This window comes from Ciconia boyciana, chromosome 13 (genome assembly GCF_034638445.1).
Source record: "Ciconia boyciana chromosome 13, ASM3463844v1, whole genome shotgun sequence".
In the NCBI taxonomy this organism is placed as follows: Eukaryota; Metazoa; Chordata; class Aves; order Ciconiiformes; family Ciconiidae; genus Ciconia; species Ciconia boyciana.
The window spans coordinates 11,490,044-11,508,857 of record NC_132946.1 but is presented as its reverse complement, the minus strand read 5'-3'; the positions used below and the strand labels follow the sequence as shown (position 1 = coordinate 11,508,857).

The window sequence follows — 18,814 nt, the reverse complement described above, 5'->3', positions numbered from 1 at the left end:
GTCTCAAAAGCAGACCTAAGCACAGTGCCTTACATTTCTTAGCCTTGATAAGAAGCAGAGCTGCAGGCAGCCTTAGCTATGTAGCTGACAGCACAACAGTCCACCAAGTGAGCTTGCAAATAGAGAGTCCTGTGTGCCTTATGCTACTCTCTGCTTTGCACTCTGCTTGCACTTGAGTTGGTGCTTCCCACCTCTTGTTTGCACAGGAAGGTTTTGATCATGTTAGAGACCTTTCACTAATTCCTTCAGTGTCCCGCAAAGTGGATTTTAAAACCTTAGCTGTCAAATTGACAAGTCAAATTGATTGACATTATTTATAGGCTACAGACTTCTTTTGACCAGAACACAATTTTAGTGATAGAGTGTGAAAGTGTAAAAACCAACAGATTTAAGCCTGATAGAATCTACCGTGTAAAACCTCAGTTGCTTGATCATAATGTAAAGTCTGCCATTATGCAGTTGTTTTATTGGTTTATGTTCTTCCATTAATTTTGGAAGTACAGGTTTGACCCAGAACCATAAAACAATCTCTTCCTAAGGATCATCTGGCCTTCCCATAGCAGAGTTTTAATAAGTATTTCAGTTAGGACTTTTAATTTGTGTAATTGTTCCAAATATGTTATCTTCGGTATCCCTTGTAAGAGGAAGAAAATTCAGGACAAATAATAGGTGTTCTACATCCTATTGAAAAGGATCTTTCACTCACAAATTTAAATAATCCAGGATGCTAAGTTAATTTCATTTTACCTGGATATTTCTCAAAGGCTCATAAACCAATGCAGAGTTCTGAGTACTTTTGTCTATATTGAGTTTAAACAATGTTATTCTAAGGCTTTTCTGTTGATAGAGAGTAAGTGCCAACTACAGAGAGCCAGCAGTCTTCTGACTTCTACTGGGTACTGAATGGCTAGATACAATAAATAAGTCTTGTGTGTGGCAGGTTTTATGTTTTTTTCTAGTAATGGATCTCTGTAGTCATTATTATCCCTTTTACAAGTATATGTCTCAGACTTCCCTAATATTTTAAATACAAACCTGTCAGGGTTTTGCAAAACAATATAGTCATTTTGCTAACAAACATGTAAAAGAAACTGAACAGATTGTACTGCTGAGATCACTTACATTGTGTGATGTATGTGCTGCGCATTGTATAAATATTTGAAGCTGCCTAGTGCAATTTCCAATAAACTGCAAGAAAGAGCAGTTCATTACTCAATCTTAAGGGTCTTTTCCAGCCTAAATGATCCTATGATTACCTCACTTGAGCCACCTTATTTTAATTCATCTAATAATTTCTTGTTGATTGAAATTATGTTCTTTAATACTTTGTAAGACTGTGTTATCATGTAGTTATATAAAATAGTTAAGGAAATGTACTACTAAAAGGAATTTTAGAATATTCAACTGGAACAATTACTTATTTCATTACTGCTTTTATATTTATACAAATGGCTTGCTGTGCCATGAGTTGGTAAACATATAAGTACAATATAACAATTAAATTGTACATATAAGTACAGTTTTACAGTCAGCCATTTGTCTTTCTGCCTAAACTGATGAGAGAGATAAAAGTGAATTGCTCTACGGTGCAGATACCTGTGGATTAGCACTCTTTGACTAGTTGCCTAGAAGGGCAGGGAGACGTGTGATACACGAAGGGAGACAGAAATGCGGAGTCAGAAAAATACTTCATAGAAGATAAATCGAAGTCTGTGTGTTTAAAAGAATTTGAAACAACACTTTAGTTTAAACAGTATGAATGCATGTTTTGGAAGTGAAATAATAGGTTTTTCAAAGGAGTTTTTCCTACCTTTTCCTCTCGCTTACTTAGCTTCTGGAATGAAAACTCCTCCAAAACACTGAAAGAGTTAAAGAAACTTAAAGAAAAGATATTTTAAAGCAAGACAACTCGCATCCTGTTTTAAAAATGTCTTATCAAGATACTTACTGACAACTTCTTTGGTTTGGCTTGTTGATAGCTGTTACTGTATGAGACATTGCAAGACATTGGCATTAAGAAGCCAAGATGTTGGCCTTGCAAGAACTTATTTGCTGCATATTCTTTTATCAAAATAGAAATTCTCTGATGTTAGAAATGAAAATTTCCCACATTCCTTGCAGTGAAAGTTTTTGGAAACTTGGAAGTACTGCAGTCACATTCTCAAGTTTTCTGCCACATTCCGTGCTAAACTCAAGGTTGAGGTGACTTCCTTCTCACGGAGGAATGAATTCTTAAATTCCTTCTCTTACATGGGTATGTGTTTGAACTACTAATGTATTTCTGCACCAGTTATGACTCAGATAAAAAGCAGGAGCCATTAGATTCCACTGCTATATGGCACAAGCCTCTCTCCATTAATTCCAGTAGTAATACTGTGCTTGAAATTTCATACTTCTTTACATAAACCATTTAAACAATTCTAACTTAAAGTGAAGACACAATGAGATAAAAAGCTGTCAGCAACTGATTAAACTCTTAAAAAAATTTTAGAAAGAGTTCCATTTCAAAATTATAAGAGTAATATTGAGATTTGCCAGCATTTTCATTATTTGTTACAATAAAAATTTGAAATAGTAAGAAGTCTTCCAGCAATACTGCATTAATGAAAAAGAGCAGAGAATCTAAGAATTTTTATAGCCAATAGCTTTTCAGATGTTTTGAACATACAAATGTTTGAAGAATGGAAGACCACTAGTGATACTGCTTTTCCTGGAGTAATTTAAGTATTCTCACTGTTCTAGATAAGGATGTTTAGACCTACATAATGCATGTCTGTAGTAGAATGGTACTGCAATCATTTCATACTTCTCCACTGAGGATTCTCTCCAAGAATAATTGCTGTGTCAATTCCCTTATCATGTTAGTTCAATAAAATGAAGGATTAAAAATTCATTTTTTCAGTAGGCAAAAGTCAGAAATGACATGAGACAAGACATTGACTTAAGTTTAACAATTGTGAGTTTGGCTTGTACATGCATCTTATTTAATGTCTCAAATTGCCTTTTAAATCACTTGTGTATATCAGCTATATTAAAACTGAAAACATCAGCCTTAATGAAAGTGCATCACAGTCACTATTGCAGCATTGTTATTGAAGAAGGCTATGATCAACCTAAGTTCAGCTATATTTTACGATCCATTGGACAATGTCTATAAAGTTCTTTGAATTATACTGCTTTATTATACCTGTCAATAGAAGGGGGGGGAACCCCACATCTTCCTCTCTTCTCTTAATACGTTTTATCATGGAGTACTAAGTGTAAAGTTTATGATTACTGTTTTAAAGCATACACTGTAGCCGTTTAGCTGAAGCAATGTTGAAGCTGTTTGCAAAGGAGCTCCAAGAAATCTCAGAATTCCAGCAGATAGAAGTGATGAACAGAATCCTGATCAGCTGGGAAGCAGTCAGGCACAGCACTTGGAATCCATTACAGATGTCATTAGAGCAACGAAGTAATCAGTGCCAGTATCTTGGTATTTAGCTGCTGATTAAAAGTAGTTTGTACTCTGAATATTATTTTCAGAAGTTTTTCTTGATTACATAATCAAGAATAGGATATCTATTCCTGGTAACGCTAATATTGTGATACATAATCAAGAATTTGAAGCAATACCTTATAGTGCAACTGTGTTACTGAAAATAATTTCTATAAACTCGATACTTACACCTAGATACGGCATCATAATGAAAGACTTACTTCTGAAGACATTTGTGTGCATTAAGTTAGTGTACCATAACAGTATGGCAAAAATGGTAATCTGCAAAATGCAAAATATTGTTGATTGGTGTCGTGGTTTAGCCCCAGCTGGGAACTAAGCACCACGCAGCTGCTCGCTCACTCCCCCCTGGTGGGATGGGGGAGAGAATCGGAAGAGCAAAAGTAAGAAAACTCGTGGGTTGAGATAAAGACAGTTTAATAGGTAAAGCAAAAGCTGCGCACGCAAGCAAAGCAAAGCAAGGAATTCATTCACTCCTTCCCATGGGCAGGCAGGTGTTCAGCCATCTCCAGGAAAGCAGGGCTCCATCACGCGTAATGGTTACTTGGGAAGACAAACACCATCACTCCAAATGTCCCCCCCTTCCTTCTTCTTCCCCAGCTTTATATACTGAGCATGACGTCATGTGGTATGGAATAGCCCTTTGGCCAGTTGGGGTCAGCTGTCCTGGCTGTGTCCCCTCCCAGCTTCTTGTGCACCTGGCAGAGCATGGGAAACTGAAAAGTCCTTGACCAGTGCAGCAACAACTAAAACATCTCTGTATTATCAACACTGTTTTCAGCACAAATCCAAAACATAGCCCCATACCAGCCACTATAAAGAAAATTAACTCTATCTCAGCTGAAACCAGGACAATTGGATAATGCGTTTGTTTCACTGCATTTTTCTAAAACTCTGGAAATTTATTTCTAAAAGTGTTTTTTCTCATATCAAGTTGGAACCTTCTGTTTTGTTTTATGACAACTTCCCATATTGTTCCAGTAACCAATACCCTTTGAGCCCAACAGCCCAGCCAGTTTTTCACCCATCTAGTTCTCCGCTGATCTAGACTGCAACATCCTAACTCCACAACCTTTTGATGATTATAGAGAGGTGCCTCATGGTGACATCAGCCAGCTCTCTCTGTACTCTTGTATGCATCCCGTCAGGTCCCACGGACTTGCTTGGGTTGAAATTTTTCAGGAGATACTTGGCTGAATCCTGTTCCACTACCAATATTTCCCCTGCTCCTTTAACTCTGGGGGAACATTTCAGTGAAGACAGGCAAAAGCAGCACTGAGTACCTGTCACTTGTCACTGCCTCACTCAGCAGTGGGACTGTATTTTCTTCGTTTGTGATTTTATTGCTAAAGTAGTGGTAGAAGCTTTTGCTGCCTATCATACCCCTTGCTAGTTTCAGTCCTCAGTGAGCTTTGGTTTTCCCGACACCAGCCCTGCGTGCCCAGGTACTTTTTCAGTATTCTTCCTTTCAAGTCCATCTTTGCTTCCATCTCCCTTTTACATCCTTTTTCCATCGGTACTCAGGCAGGAGTTCCCCATTTAGCCAAGTAATTCTCCTGATAGTCTGCTTCTTTTTTTTTAATTCCCCTCCTTCTTCATCTTTCTCCCCTCAGTATCAGGAAGGACCGTTCTTGTGTTAGGAGAAGCTTGTCTTTGAAGACATGTCAACTCTCTCAAAGTCTTTTGCCTTTCAGAGCTGCCTCCCACAGGATCCTATATACCAGTTCCCCGAATAAGCCAGTCTGCTGTCCTGAGGCCCCAGATCTGCCGCCTGCCTGCCTTCCTTCCTCCCCTCAGGATCTTGAACTCCACTCTGGTGGCTGCGACAGCTAAGGCTGCCAGGGATTAACACATCCCCTAGCACTTGTGTGTTTGTCAGTAGCAGGGCTAGGAGACTGGGCCCTGGTTGGCCCATCTGTGTCAAGAGGTTGCCCAAGGCTCCCTCCTGGATTGCTGTCAGCAGATGTCAGGGAGGTTAGTCTCCCATAAGAGCCAGGGTCTGTGATCTGGAGACTTTTTCAAGTTGCTTATAGCAGATTTAATCCACATCTTTGCCCCTCTTGGGTGATCTGTTGCAAAAGCCCACGCTTAGTGGCTGACCTCTCCTCTGATCCTGACTCACAGGCTCAACAAACCTGGTGTCTGTTCCACAGAATAGCTCCCTCCATACACTGAGGGCAAACTCCCCTGCCTTCTTTCTCGCCTGTCTTTCCTGTTTCAGTTTAACGTGAAGCATTGTGATTCCTTCTTCATCCCATAACCTCGAGTGTAGATGGGTGTCCAGGAAGCAGCTTCTGCATGTCAACACCTTTCGTTCCAACAGCGGAGAATTCAGCTGTTTGCAGCCAAGGTCACCCTGCTAAAGCCATGGAGAAACACTGACTTGAGAATCTAGCAGCTATTTTTATGTGGCTGAATTCCTTTGGAGGAAATTGTTTAAACTGCATTTTTTTAATGATACTACTGCTGTCAGGAACTTGATAGACATCAGTTCTAGCCAGCAAAGTCCTTTATGTGATGTAGCTTTAGACCAGGTGTTTAATTATTTTTCATTAATTGCTCTGTTTACATGGGTGAAAGAACAAGTAAGACAGCAAGTCTCCTGCAAACTTTACTTAGCTCTGACTGTAATAAAACGTAGCTGTTTAGAGACTAAATGAAATGAGACTTGTCTAATAATGTGTATAATCAAAAAAACTGATAGAACTTGATTAAGCTTGATCTGTTAGCAGTGTGATAATGGATCAGTGAGCAAGTAATGTTTATGCTTGCATTTTTAGATTCATTTATGTGTATATGTTAATTAGAAGAAATCAAAATCACTAGAATTGAGTATTATGGCATTTGAAGTACACCGTGAATACTTGTACTAATTCCTTTAGTTAAGTGAAGGCATGATCGGTAATATACGTATTTCCTGCCCAGGTCATTCAGTGCTACATAATCTGACATCAGCCTTTTCAGTCAATTAAGTCCAAGTAGAGAAATTTTTCTATTTTTTTTCTTCTACTTTTGCTTTATATTATTAAATTATTTCATTAAAGGCTTTCAAACTGTTATTTATAACACATTTCTGAAACATTTTATTCTGATGAAGGAACCTTTAGCTTTGCTAAGGTGAGTGGAAACAGCACCAGACAGGTCAGAGCTGTGAGTCTTGTGCTCTACTTCAGAATTCCTTTGTTTTGCTGAGAGGTGGGGGGGAGGAGGGTGCCCACATCACTTGCATCTGCTATTTCAAAGGTCTTTTCTCTGAAGGATCCACCTTTTTTTTTTTTTTAATATCCATTTGCGAAGAACAAATCAATCTAGACATCTGTGTAAGTGATGGCAGGAGACCAAGCCATTGTATTTGAAATAAACTGAATTCCAATACAAGAATTCTGTTGTCTGCTCTTCTGACATGCCTAGTGAATTAATTATGATAGTACTTCTTCCGTTTTAATTAATATGCCTATACTTTCATTTCTTTCATTAGCTTCAGAAGCAATTGTCCATCTTGCTTTCTAGTTTGATCACAACAAGATAAGCAGTTGTGCCTGTTCATGCTTTCTTATTCATTCCCAAGGCCTGGTGTTGTGGGGCTTTTTTTTGCATAGATTTTTGTTCATATTATAGCTGATAAAAATATTTAAGTGGTCCTACTCATTTAAGATGCTTTTAGTAATTTTTTTTAAAACTTACCTTTCTTAGCTCTCTTGAATTACTTGTGCTGCATTCCCCCTCCTCTAAGGCAGAGGCTGCGGGGAGGGAGGGAAGCTGCAAGGAGCTGTTTTCCTCTTTGCTGGAGGTAGAGCTGCTTTGTGCCATCCTGGACCTCAGCAGTGGCAAATTGGTACACCTGGTTCCAGGGGGGTTGTTGCACAGAAAAGAACAAACTTCATTTAATGCATTATATCGAACTGACACACGCTGTTCTTACAGTGGCTTTTCCTTCTCTCCCAGAATATTGGGAATACTTGCAGTTTTTCCAAGATACTCAGTATTATTTCAAGTGGTTGCAATGCTGTAGTAAAGGGGTCTGTGAGGAAGGACAGTAGCTTTGTAGAATGTATATGATTGCAACATGGATTTTGTATTCAGGCTAAAGACAAGGTCTCATTAACTTGTATTCTGTTATTAAAAATGTTTCCTTACATTAGACAGGCTTGACATATACATTTAAGAGTTGTCTGCCTGGTAGAATAAGCTTTGTCCATGTTTTCATGTGCCAATATATATGTTTTTGCACATGTTCTTCCATTCACATATATGCAGAAATACAATTCAAATCTTTAAGTGTTATGAATATGGTACACTGCAGTAAAAATGTCACAAAATGATTTTTTTTTTTCCAGACACAAACTAGTTACACCTTAAGGAACAGAAGGTGGTTGGAGAGAATTAAACTGAAGCTGTTGAGTTTAAACAAAGCTGTCCTAGTCTGCATGGTACAGCACAAGAAAACATAGGGGATTGTTGCCAACCATGACGTTGCATGGAAATGGTTGCAGGGGGGTGTTATGAACTAGTCCAGTGTCCTGGTTTCGGCTGGGATAGGGTTAATTTTCTTCCTAGTAGCTGCTATAGTGCTGTGTTTTGGATTTAGGATGAGAACAATGTTGATAACACACTGATGGTTTAGTTGTTGCTCAGCAGTGCTTACATGAGTTGAGGACTTTTCAGCTTCCCCTGCTCTGCCAGGCGCACAAGAAGCAGGGAGGGGGCACAGCCAGGACAGCTGACCCCAACTGCCCAAAGGGCTATTCCATACCATATGGCGTCATGCTCAGCATATAAACTGGGGGGAGTTGCCCGGGGGGCAGTGATTGCTGCTCGGGGACGGGCTGGGCATTGGTTAGTGGGTGGTGAGCGGTTGCATCACTTGTTTTTTTTCCTGGATTTTGTTCCTCTCTCACTCTGTTGTTGTTTTCCTTTTCATTACCATTCCCCCCCCCCCCCCCCCCCATTATTAAACTGTTCTTATCTCAGCCCACAAGTTTTCTTACTTTTGCTCTCCCAATTCTCTCCCACATCCCACCGGGGGGGAGGGTGAGAGAGTGGCTGTGTGGTGCTTAGTTGCCGACTGAAGCTAAACCACGACATCCAGTATCAAAAATTTAACTGTGCTCTTCAACAAAACAAATTGTACAATGTTTAAAATTATTTGTCTACAGAGGTTATTAGTGGTTAGACCCAGCTTCTCAACTTAATTTTGTCCAACTTTTTGGACAGTTGGATAGTTTTTGTTTAACTTACCAATGTCGACCAAAGCCTGGATGGTTCTCAATGGTAGGATAACAACATGGAGTTGGTCACGATATGGAGTTGGTCATGATAAAATGTACATGCTTTTATAAATGTCTCTTTTGTAAATGGAACAAGTTAAAACATCTGATTAATTGTTTCAGTTAGCTTTACAGAGCTGCAGTCATATTTTATAATGTTTTCTTACTGCTCCTTGGTGTGCTTGCTGTGTGTGTCTCGCTCTCTCTGTTAAGCCATAGTTGGGTTGTAAGTTCTTCCAGGACTGCGTCTGTTACATATTTTCATGTTTTTACTGTGCTGTCTGATGTATGTTTCGGGCTGTGAGCACAACAAAATGTGCCAGAAGAACTTCCAGACAGAAGGCAGGGGCCCACCTATGGAGCTGGACAGGGTTAGGCTGCAGCTGAAGGAGATTGTTAGAGTCTGAATGTCTAAATTGCAGTTGAGGCAGCTACATTTTTTTTTTCCATATCTGTCTGTAAAATTTAAATGCACTGAAAAGAATAGCGGTGTAGCAACAACTGCTGTTTAATCCAACAGAGATCCACATGCTGAGGCAACATAGAAGATACATAGTCTTACATTTGTAATATAACTTTAGGGACTCAACAGGAGGGAACACCTGTCTGCTGATCTTGATGGAGAAAGTGAATTGTGATGTGCCGATCTTCTGCAGAGAGATGGTACCTATACGTACAGTTTTCCATAGTCTGTTCCATAGGTGCATTACAGTCAGTTACAGGTGTAAATCGGCCGGTATCAATTTAAAACCCATGGCAAACCCCTAATCCTTTGGGAATGCCATTTCATACTTTCCTGTTGCTCAAGACCTCCCAAATGTTTAAAGAGGATGTTAATTATCCTGGGCAATTACAGAATGGTCACATATAGGCGTGAATGCCATTGTCGCCCAGGAGCACAGTCAGAAGAGTATTGCCATTGCTGCCTATAGGGCAGGCTAGTGTGCTTTGGGCTGACTTTGCCATGCCGCAGTCCTGGCCTATTGGGCTTCTTGTCAGCTTGTTATGAGAACTTGCGACGCGAGCTGGAGCTTGGGGCCGGGCGTGTGTTGTTACTGTGGACAGTTTAAATGTGGGGTGACAGGAAAGGCCTTGACAATAGAGAGACAAGCTGAAAACAGAGGTCCCCAAACTATAAGCAGCTCACTGATGGTCTGTTACTGGTCATTGAGGCAGTGCAGCCTTGAGAGCTGGAAAAAGACTGCTTTAAGCATAACAGGGGGGGAAAAAGCAGCCAAGTAGCAGGGCCGAGCATCTGCTGCAGCTGGGGAAAGCAGTGCCCTTGAGCACCATGCCATTTGTAGTGGTGAAAAGGTATGGACTACCTAGAAAGTCCGGTATCCTGTAAAAAGACAAGATCATGAATTTGGGAGGGAGTTGTCACTGTCACAGAATCATTATGAGATTGCTGGAGATGCAAGTGCACTGCCTGCTTCAGCATCCCTCCCTATCTCTCTCTCCCTTTGCCTGCTCTCCCTCTCTGCTTCAAGCAGCCTGGGCCCCTGCCTGCCTGCCTGGGATGGGTGGCTGTCCCGCTCTCTGCCTGCGGCTTCCAGGGACCCCAATTCTTCTGGGACCTTCTCACCTGTCAGCCAGCTCCCCAGGACTGCATACAGTGCTCTGTGTGTGTATGCATCTCTGGTGCATGTTTTTTCCCCCACAAATTCTGCACGTTTCGCTAACACTCTTAACTCCTCCATAAAGCCTCAGTAAAGCATATCGGCTCAATTCGACTAATTACAATTTTTGGCACCACTATGTGCTTTATGTGAAAAGCAAAGCTGGTGGATATGTGTCTCCTAAAAATTATGTACCCTATCCTGTCTTCCATGCAAACAGTGTTTTTTCATATAATAATACAGGTGATGATATGCACCAAGATTTTTAAAAGCAGGTGCCAAATATTGGGATTCTGAGTTCATACTTAGGCAGCAATTAAGGGACATGATTTTCAAATCAGCACTTCTCCATTTGGCTTCTGCTTGACAATTTGATGATCAGGATACAAGATGAGCTGGGCATGCTGGCTTTTATACAATCAGTACCTCTTATAAGCTCTGACACGTACGCTGTAGAAAGTGAAGTTATTTACGTTCAGAATAGACAGCTTCAGAGCTGAGGAGCATCAGAGCTGATGGTTCTGGTGTCCAGACAGCGGTATGGCTTCATTTCTGTTTATGATCACTGTAACATTTGAAGGCATCCTCTCTCCTGAGAGAGTTACTAACTGGATTATCTTGAGCCTCTTTCCCGGGCCCAGATTTGATGTGCAACTGCCGCAGTCCAGAATATTTCTGCCTCTTGTTTCTGTTAAATATTGAATGCATTAATATGACTTCCTCTAAAAGTGTAGTTTTTATAGATACTAAATCTTAAAGCATAGGCTGCAGCATATAATTACAAACACCTGCCTTACAGGGTAACTCTGAGAAAACTCTCTAACTTGTTCAGTTTTCTAAATCAAGCACATACCATAGCAAACGTTCCTAGTCAAAGCGTTATTGTTTAAAACCTATTGTGAACATTCTAAATTCTCTTACTTAAAAAAACAGTCTTGGGCTTGACCAGGAAAGGTCCGTGAATACTTGGTTTCAGTAAGAGCTGAAGTTGGTACCTCCCAGGAAGTCCTACCTGTCTTTCGGTTTTGGATCCACTAAAAAGGAACGTTGAGATAATACTGAGTTTCACAACTCTTACTATCTTTGATAAAGTCCACAGTCATTTGCATGTGTATGTTCTCTCTTCTTAGGAAATATTCCACAGACGTTTAGTGTACAAACTTGTGAATTTGCAATTGTTTTGCAGTCGATTCAGCCTGCTGTCCTTTCTAGGAGGCAGACTGCTGTACTTGTCCTTTATTACATCAGATATGAACTAGCTTGTTCACATTTCAATAACTGAGTTGTTGGGAGATTTGGAGATTTGCTGGTGGGTTTTGCACACAAGATGTGATATGAATGTGATGCTGAAATCTGCATGCAAATGCACAAGCTGCCATTTGTACATTTGTGAACTGAATAAATTACAGAGAAATGTCAGGTCCCATACAAGTTCTTAATGTTACATACAGCGAATTAGCAAGACATTCTACAAAGGAAAAAAATGCCTGATAATGCTTAAGATCTTTCTCAAAAAGTGATTTTACCACAGTAAATCTGGCTGTGAACTGCTTTTATTATTGCTTTTAAACTACTGTTAAATAACCCATTTTGCTAAAACAAAGGAACATTAATTTTAAAAAAACTCTTGCCAGATAAAATTAAGCTGCTCTGCTAGTCCTTAAGGGAAGCATGAACATAAGGAGATATTTTGTAAAGTTTTAATTTTAACTAAAAATGTAATAGTTCTTTAAAAATTTCCTTTCTCATCTAGAAGGCAAGAGCATGAATGCTGATGTTTGATTTGTCTGTGTAACAAGCATATGAGCAGGTTAAAAAGTGGTGTCTTAACATATGGTTCCAGCTTTAAAAATGACTGTAAGCATGTCACCTTTACTATATTTTCTCTTTTTTGCCATTTGAACTGGCTGCTTGGTTTACTAACAAAAGCAAGTTTGTGTAGTTTTTTTAACTCCCATCAGCCTGGCACAGCTGGGGAGGAGGCAGCTGTATTCTACTGTCACATGCAGTTTCAGCAAAATTGTCAGCTAAATCCCAATTCCTGAATCTTTGTCAGTGGAGATTTATAATAGAGCACAAAGTAGAAAAGGCACAGATTGACTTTTTAAGTGCGAGGTAGAAGCAGTGGCTTTGAAATTTTTATATGGAATCAGGCTATAGGTAAAAATTTTGTTTGTTGAATACAAGGTAATTTTTTTATAAATATGTCACTGACTGATCAGTGGGGCTTTTTTGGTACTATCACCTGAAATAACATGAGCAGTGCTTAAGTTTGACCTAATTTCCTGACAATAAGGTAGCTTAATCTAAATAAACTCACTGCATCCATTTCTTTTGCTGTTGCAATCTATCAAAACCTTTGATATGCTCAGTAGGATGGAGCCCCAACAAAAGGATTCTTATGCTAATGTTAATTAATAATGTCAAAGAATTTGGGTAAGTAGCACATTATTTGTCAAACATCTAATAATACCTATTTCTAGAAAAGTCACTATGGTTGCATAAATAAACATTTTATAGTAATTATCTGATTCTAGTAAAACCTAATGGAGCATTCAAAGCCTCCAGACTGCTTAGTGTGAAATTTTAATTTGCTCTAATCAGCCCAAGAGTAGGAAGCATGAGAGATTCTCCATGCATGTTCGACAATACATTGCAGTCTCATATTGCAAAGAAACCACTGGGCCGTTAGAAGCAAATATTTAATCTTCAGCAAGTATATACTTATTTGTGTTTTAGACCGTAATCTCTAGTCCAGTCCACAGTTGAACTAAGGAATCCTGTTGACAGTAACTCTCTATATATGAAAATCTTTGAGATGTAATTAAATTATACAATTGTCTCAAATCATATACTTTTATGATACAAGTACCAGTACAAGTACTAGATTATATATATATAAAAATATAAATATCTGTGGAAGCAGAGTTAGATTTTTCTCCACGTTCTAGTAAAAATTTAATCTCTCAAAGTCCAGTTATAATTTCTTTTCTCGCTTCTTTCTCAGCCCAGAAAGTTTTAGTTTAGCTTATCATGTTCTCAGCTTTAGCAGTTCAGCTCCTGTCTATGAACATTTGAAAATGTATACATGGAGCGGACATCCACAGTGAGTTATCTATTTGGCCCATCATAGAGTAAATATATCTCTGTGTTAGAATCTTTGTTGCCTCCTTTGTTTCCTTGGAATTGGATTTGCCGTTTGTAAAGAGTAACTTGCACAAGGTCACTGCTTTGGATTACACAGGTATGGTCAGACGAGGTGATTAGAACTGTCTGTCTAGTTTAAAAGTGTTTGCTTTTTAAAAGGCACATTTCCAGGCTTTTCCATCCCTCTGAATTGTAAAGGATTTTCCTCTTCTTCCTTGGAAGTCAGTGGCAGAAAATCTAGCCCACATAATTTTGACTCAGTTAATCAAGCTGAACCAAGTCTTTTCCAAACTGCCAACTCTTATGCAGGCAGTGGAGGGTAACATGGTTTCAACGGGTAGGAATTGGGCTAGAGCATCCAGTTCCTGCCTGTGGCTCTGAGCAGGCTGTGTTACTGCTCTGACCATGGCGCGTCGTCTGTTTGTATGGTAAGCTCTTCTCTGAACACCCCGCAGGCAACATGAGTGTGGAACAAAGACGCAAACTGTCAAAAGATGATTTGGGCTAAGAGAGCATATTCTAAGGAAGAAGTGGTTTGTCTGAACCATTGACTCTGGCTGATATAAACTGCCTTTTCATTCTGCACTTGTTCTGATGGCAAAGATGTCTTTGTAAGGGTAGACAATGCCTTAGACATCAGGAAAAGTACATGTCGTTTTAAGTAATTGTACCCACTTATTGCAAGCGTTTCTCAGTTTGTGAGGACAATTTCGTTGGACTTAAGGGACTAGTGTTTCAAAGAGTTATTAGTCGTGCTGTAACTACTTAATATGAAACTGTAAATATGATGAAGGCCTCAAAAAGCTGTAAAATTCTCACAGATAGTCATTTGAAGAAAGTGTGAAAGATTAAAATCTTGCTCTCTCTCTTAAAAACGAACAGTTATTGGAAACAAGACTTTCATACCTTCAGCTTGTTTTTATTAAGTTTGTTGTTGTAACTCCTGTAACGTTGTGGTATTTTTCCCTGCTTGTGATGATTTCAGCAGAAGAACAGACCCAAAGGCAGTGATGGCCTGTGCTTGATGTGACAGCTCTGCATAGCTAGGAGATGAGTGAGGGTAAGAAGAGCAGCGCTGTGCTTAAGTGAAGCATAATACTTATTTTCACAGCAGAAGATGCAACAGTAAATGCCACAAATTAGGTTGTTAAGTGGGCACCTGTGTGGCTGGCACTCAGAAAAATGTCGGCATTTGCAGTCATTATAGTTAATGTCGTGCACTGAAACGCTAGGAGCAGTTGATCCCCTAATAGGCTTCCTCGTTCACTTTTGGGGTTTGCCATTGCTGTAATGTAATAATTGTTAGTTATTAGCTAAAACAGGAGTTAAATTTTCTTCTTGTTTCAGTGCTCAAAGTTATAAAATAAATTTAATTTGTGTTTTCATGCAGGGAAGTTCTTTAGTGTGATCACTTTTTGTGTCTCAGAACAGATTATTACTTGTTTCTAATGTACTGAAAAAATCAGTCGCTTACAGCTGTAGACAAATGAGTATTTCAGTTCCTGCTTTTCAGTGGAACTAATGAGATGAGGTTCTTCATAAGTTAGACTGAATAGTCAGTTTGTCCAGTAGTGAATATAGTCATATTTACAGTATTTTTAACTGTGTAATAATTTTCTTTTGCACATCATAAAATTGTTTTCAGGCTCTTTGAATATTAGAAATATCTAGGTCTAAAGAAGAGAGAGGAGACATTTTAGCTATTACAGCACAGACTAAGCCAGAAAAACCTATTTCAGAACATGACCATACCGGCTTTACTAAAATTAATCCTCTTATTCTTGCATGTAATAATTTGGACTGATGCAGTGTATTGCATGACTTCATTATGGCAGATGCTAGAGAGGAAACTTTAGGTTTAAAACAATAAAACAAGAACCAGTGAAGAGTACAGACTAACAAGAGCACCAGTAAGACTGAACTGGGTGGCCTGATATCTTTTCTTTCTATGCCAGCGCCCTGTCTATTACCACAGTTTTGTAGCACCCTAGGAAAAACGAATGTGAAGTGGAGAGCAAGGTGTTCTTTTCTAACTGTTCGTGGACAATGAGAGAATCATTGCTTTTATGGGACGGTAACATGTACGCAAATGAGAAGAGGGTAAGAGTTTGGCTGTGACAGTACAGAGGAGTTGCCCGTATTGATGAGATGCGGAAGGTTAGGAAAGAAGGCGGCACAGCGAGGAATGGTGTCAGAGCTTTGGGATGGGAAAGCTCTGTCTGCATCAGTGCTCTGAAGGGATGCTGGGTTGCGTTTGCAAAGATCAGAGAAAACTGTGTATTTGAGATGTGACAAGATTAGAGCTCAGTTAAACTTTTATTTATGGTAGTGCCTAAAACTTAGATGCAGTACAGATGTAATTGCAGAAGGAGCCCGTAAGGCGCAGTCTGATCTTGGTGATACCCTTGGTTTTGGGCCTGTGCTGTCTTCCAGGTGACAGGCGCAGCAGTGGGGCTGTCAGTGGGGAGCGGGTCAGCTGAGAGGGCTGATGTAGGATCTTGGTTGTAGCCCTGTTAAGCTGGAGCCAACAGCCGGGTATCCAAAACAACAGCAGAGATGAAAGGCAATCCTATTTTGAACAGGAGGAGACTGCTTTCCCATAGAGGGACAGAGGTAGCAGTTAAATTCGTTTCAGTGGAGGCACTTGCAAAAGGAGCATGCTGTGAATATAGCCTTGGACTCCCCTCTTCTCTTCTGTAGAAAGTTAGGGAATACTGTTAGGGAAAGTCCTCTAAATGGCATGCAAAAGGAGTAGAGCAACTGCAGACAGTCATGACAACCAAAAAAAAGGACAAACATCTCAAGAACAGGAAAGTGCCCAAAATAATTAGACTCTTTGATTAAAGCAATTGTGATGCACGGTAAGGCCCAGGAAAATACACAAATCTGTCTTGTTTGTTTATAACAATCATGTGATTGCTTCCAACAAGAATTACTTGTCTTTTGATGTCAGAGTAGTTCTCCTGATATCATAATAAATTACAGAAGGAATGGGCCCAGTGTTTTTACAAATTCCATTTTCATCGGTGGTGTTTTGACATTTTTTATTTTGCTTTTATCAGATTTAGTTACTATTTCTATTTGATATTTTGTATAGTATTTTAATCTACAATTTAGCTCTTACCCATTCTTTGATAATCAGTCTCTTGGGTTAAATGTTAGGCAGATTGCAGTTGTTATATCAGGGCTTTTCAAGAGCATTGCTCACATAAAAGCTCATCGTTAAACAATTTTCTTTTTAACTTTCTTCTTTTTCAAACAGAAAATTTGTGCTTTCCTTTAAAAATGATGTGTTTGCAACTCCACTAAGTTTGGGACACTTTTAAGATACATTGAAATACCAAGACCAAGTAATTTAGAAATCCAGGAAATGGTTGTGCTACATTTTTACATGTTGTTAAGTTGGCTGAAGACATCTTGGGTAGTTTCATCCTAAAAGTGCCTGTGCTGGTCCTCAGCCTAAGCCGAGCGAAGATGTTGCAGAGTCAGAGACCGCTGTAACTTAGTGCAAAGCATCAGTGGGAATGTAAATATGTACTGTGGCTCAGTTAGGGCCCCCCTTGTCAAGCTTTTGAAGTCAGATGTTAGGTTCACAATTTTTTTATGTCTATAGCCTTTCCTGTAGCAAACCATGACCCAGTACTGTCTGTGTCAGGATTTGCAGAACAGGTAAACAAGAGGTACTGTCTGGCTCCTGAGAAAACCCACCCCCAAAAGGAGGCTTAGAAACAGCAGCAACATCATTATCACAGGTCGAGCTGCAGCAGTTCTGCCCTGCGGCTGAGTCAGCTTGTGCCAGCCAGACCCCTGAAAGTGATTTCTCAGATGATCCCTGGAGAGTAGAAAGTTTTCTGAAATGCAGCGTCGTCACATAATATTGAGTAAATTACCTCTGACCGTCTTTTTCTCTGTGAATTTATGACCAATAGCTTTGATTGTTAAAAGAAGTCAGACTACCTCACTAGAACTTCCATCTCTTGGAAAATGACATGAATTGGAGATCCAGGCCAATACCCCTGCCATTCCCACCGCACCCGTGTCCCCTCGCAGGGGCTGGCAGGCTTCTCCAGCCTTGGGGGGAGTACTTGGAGTTCTCCTAACACCGACACAGAAACCACCTGATAATACCATTACAACCTCCTCCTTTCCCTCTCCTAATTCATAGCAGTAGAAAAATGGGTGCTATTGTTAATTGATTGCTACTTTTTCATTTGGAATACTTTTGGGGAAAAGGTTACAACGTTGGTGCAGGTTACTGTAAGTGAAGAGTTGCCTCAAGATGCAAAAATTGCAATCAGCGTGCATTGCAGAGATACGGTTTGGGGGTAAACAGTGCTTCAAATTGTTTTTATAGTAGTGCATTAAAACAATCAAACCAAACACTTTGTTATAGAGGTGCTCTGTTCCGTGGAATACCAAAGTAAACTGTAACTGTGGATTAGTAGCTAAAGGATTATTTCTTTGGCAGAATAATCTGTGAATTCTACTTCTGCTGACTGAAGCCAGCTTCAGCAAAAATGCTTTAAAAGTACTTTCTTTCTTGAAATCTGCTCTTGCAGTGAGTGAAGGCAGGTTGTCTTGACTCCTTTAAGGAATGCAGGAAAGAATATTGGAAGTGTTTAGGCAAATAGTGATATAACATACAACAGAAAGATGCACTGCAATAGAGACATCGACATTGCACCTTTATGCTCCTGTTCATGTCATTCAGCTTTCAAAAATGACAGACTGGGAAGCTGCAGAAAATTGTAGGCAACTACACTGGCAACAGTTCTCACTTTCATGTTTTTCATAAAAGCCAGACTGCCCTTTATGGGCTATTAATTTGTGAAGTCATTTATCTCAGGGCAAGACTGTATTTACAGAACCTAACATAAAGACATAATATTGTAGCCTGGGATTTAAAAATGTCACTGCACATGATGCCAGGATAAACAGAACAGAAATTAATTTCAGTTACATCTACCCTGACACTTCCCAAATTATTTTTTTACATTACCTCTTGTCATTATATTCTTTTCCTATTCACTTATGAGAAACCTCTATCTAAGCTAAAGAAATACATGTCCTCAAATAAAAATGTTCTTCATAATAATTGGAAAAATTAAATATTATAGCTAGCTCTGTGCCTGGTAGAGATTAAAGGGGATATTTTTAATGCTATGGCAGTGACCACTGTAGTTTTCTAGTGGCTTCCTTCTTCTCTTTATCACTTCTTTATCTCCTCTTCTTTATCTTCTTTATCTATTACTTACCTTGGTTGTAAATTTAGAGGAGGTGCC

General features: G+C 39.5%; 1 protein-coding gene across 2 annotated transcripts in view; it reads left to right on the top strand.

Annotated features, from left to right (window-relative positions):
- CPPED1 (calcineurin like phosphoesterase domain containing 1) overlaps positions 1–18,814 on the top strand; it is a 55,134-nt gene that overhangs the window by 12,990 nt on the left and 23,330 nt on the right. The window lies entirely within an intron of this gene.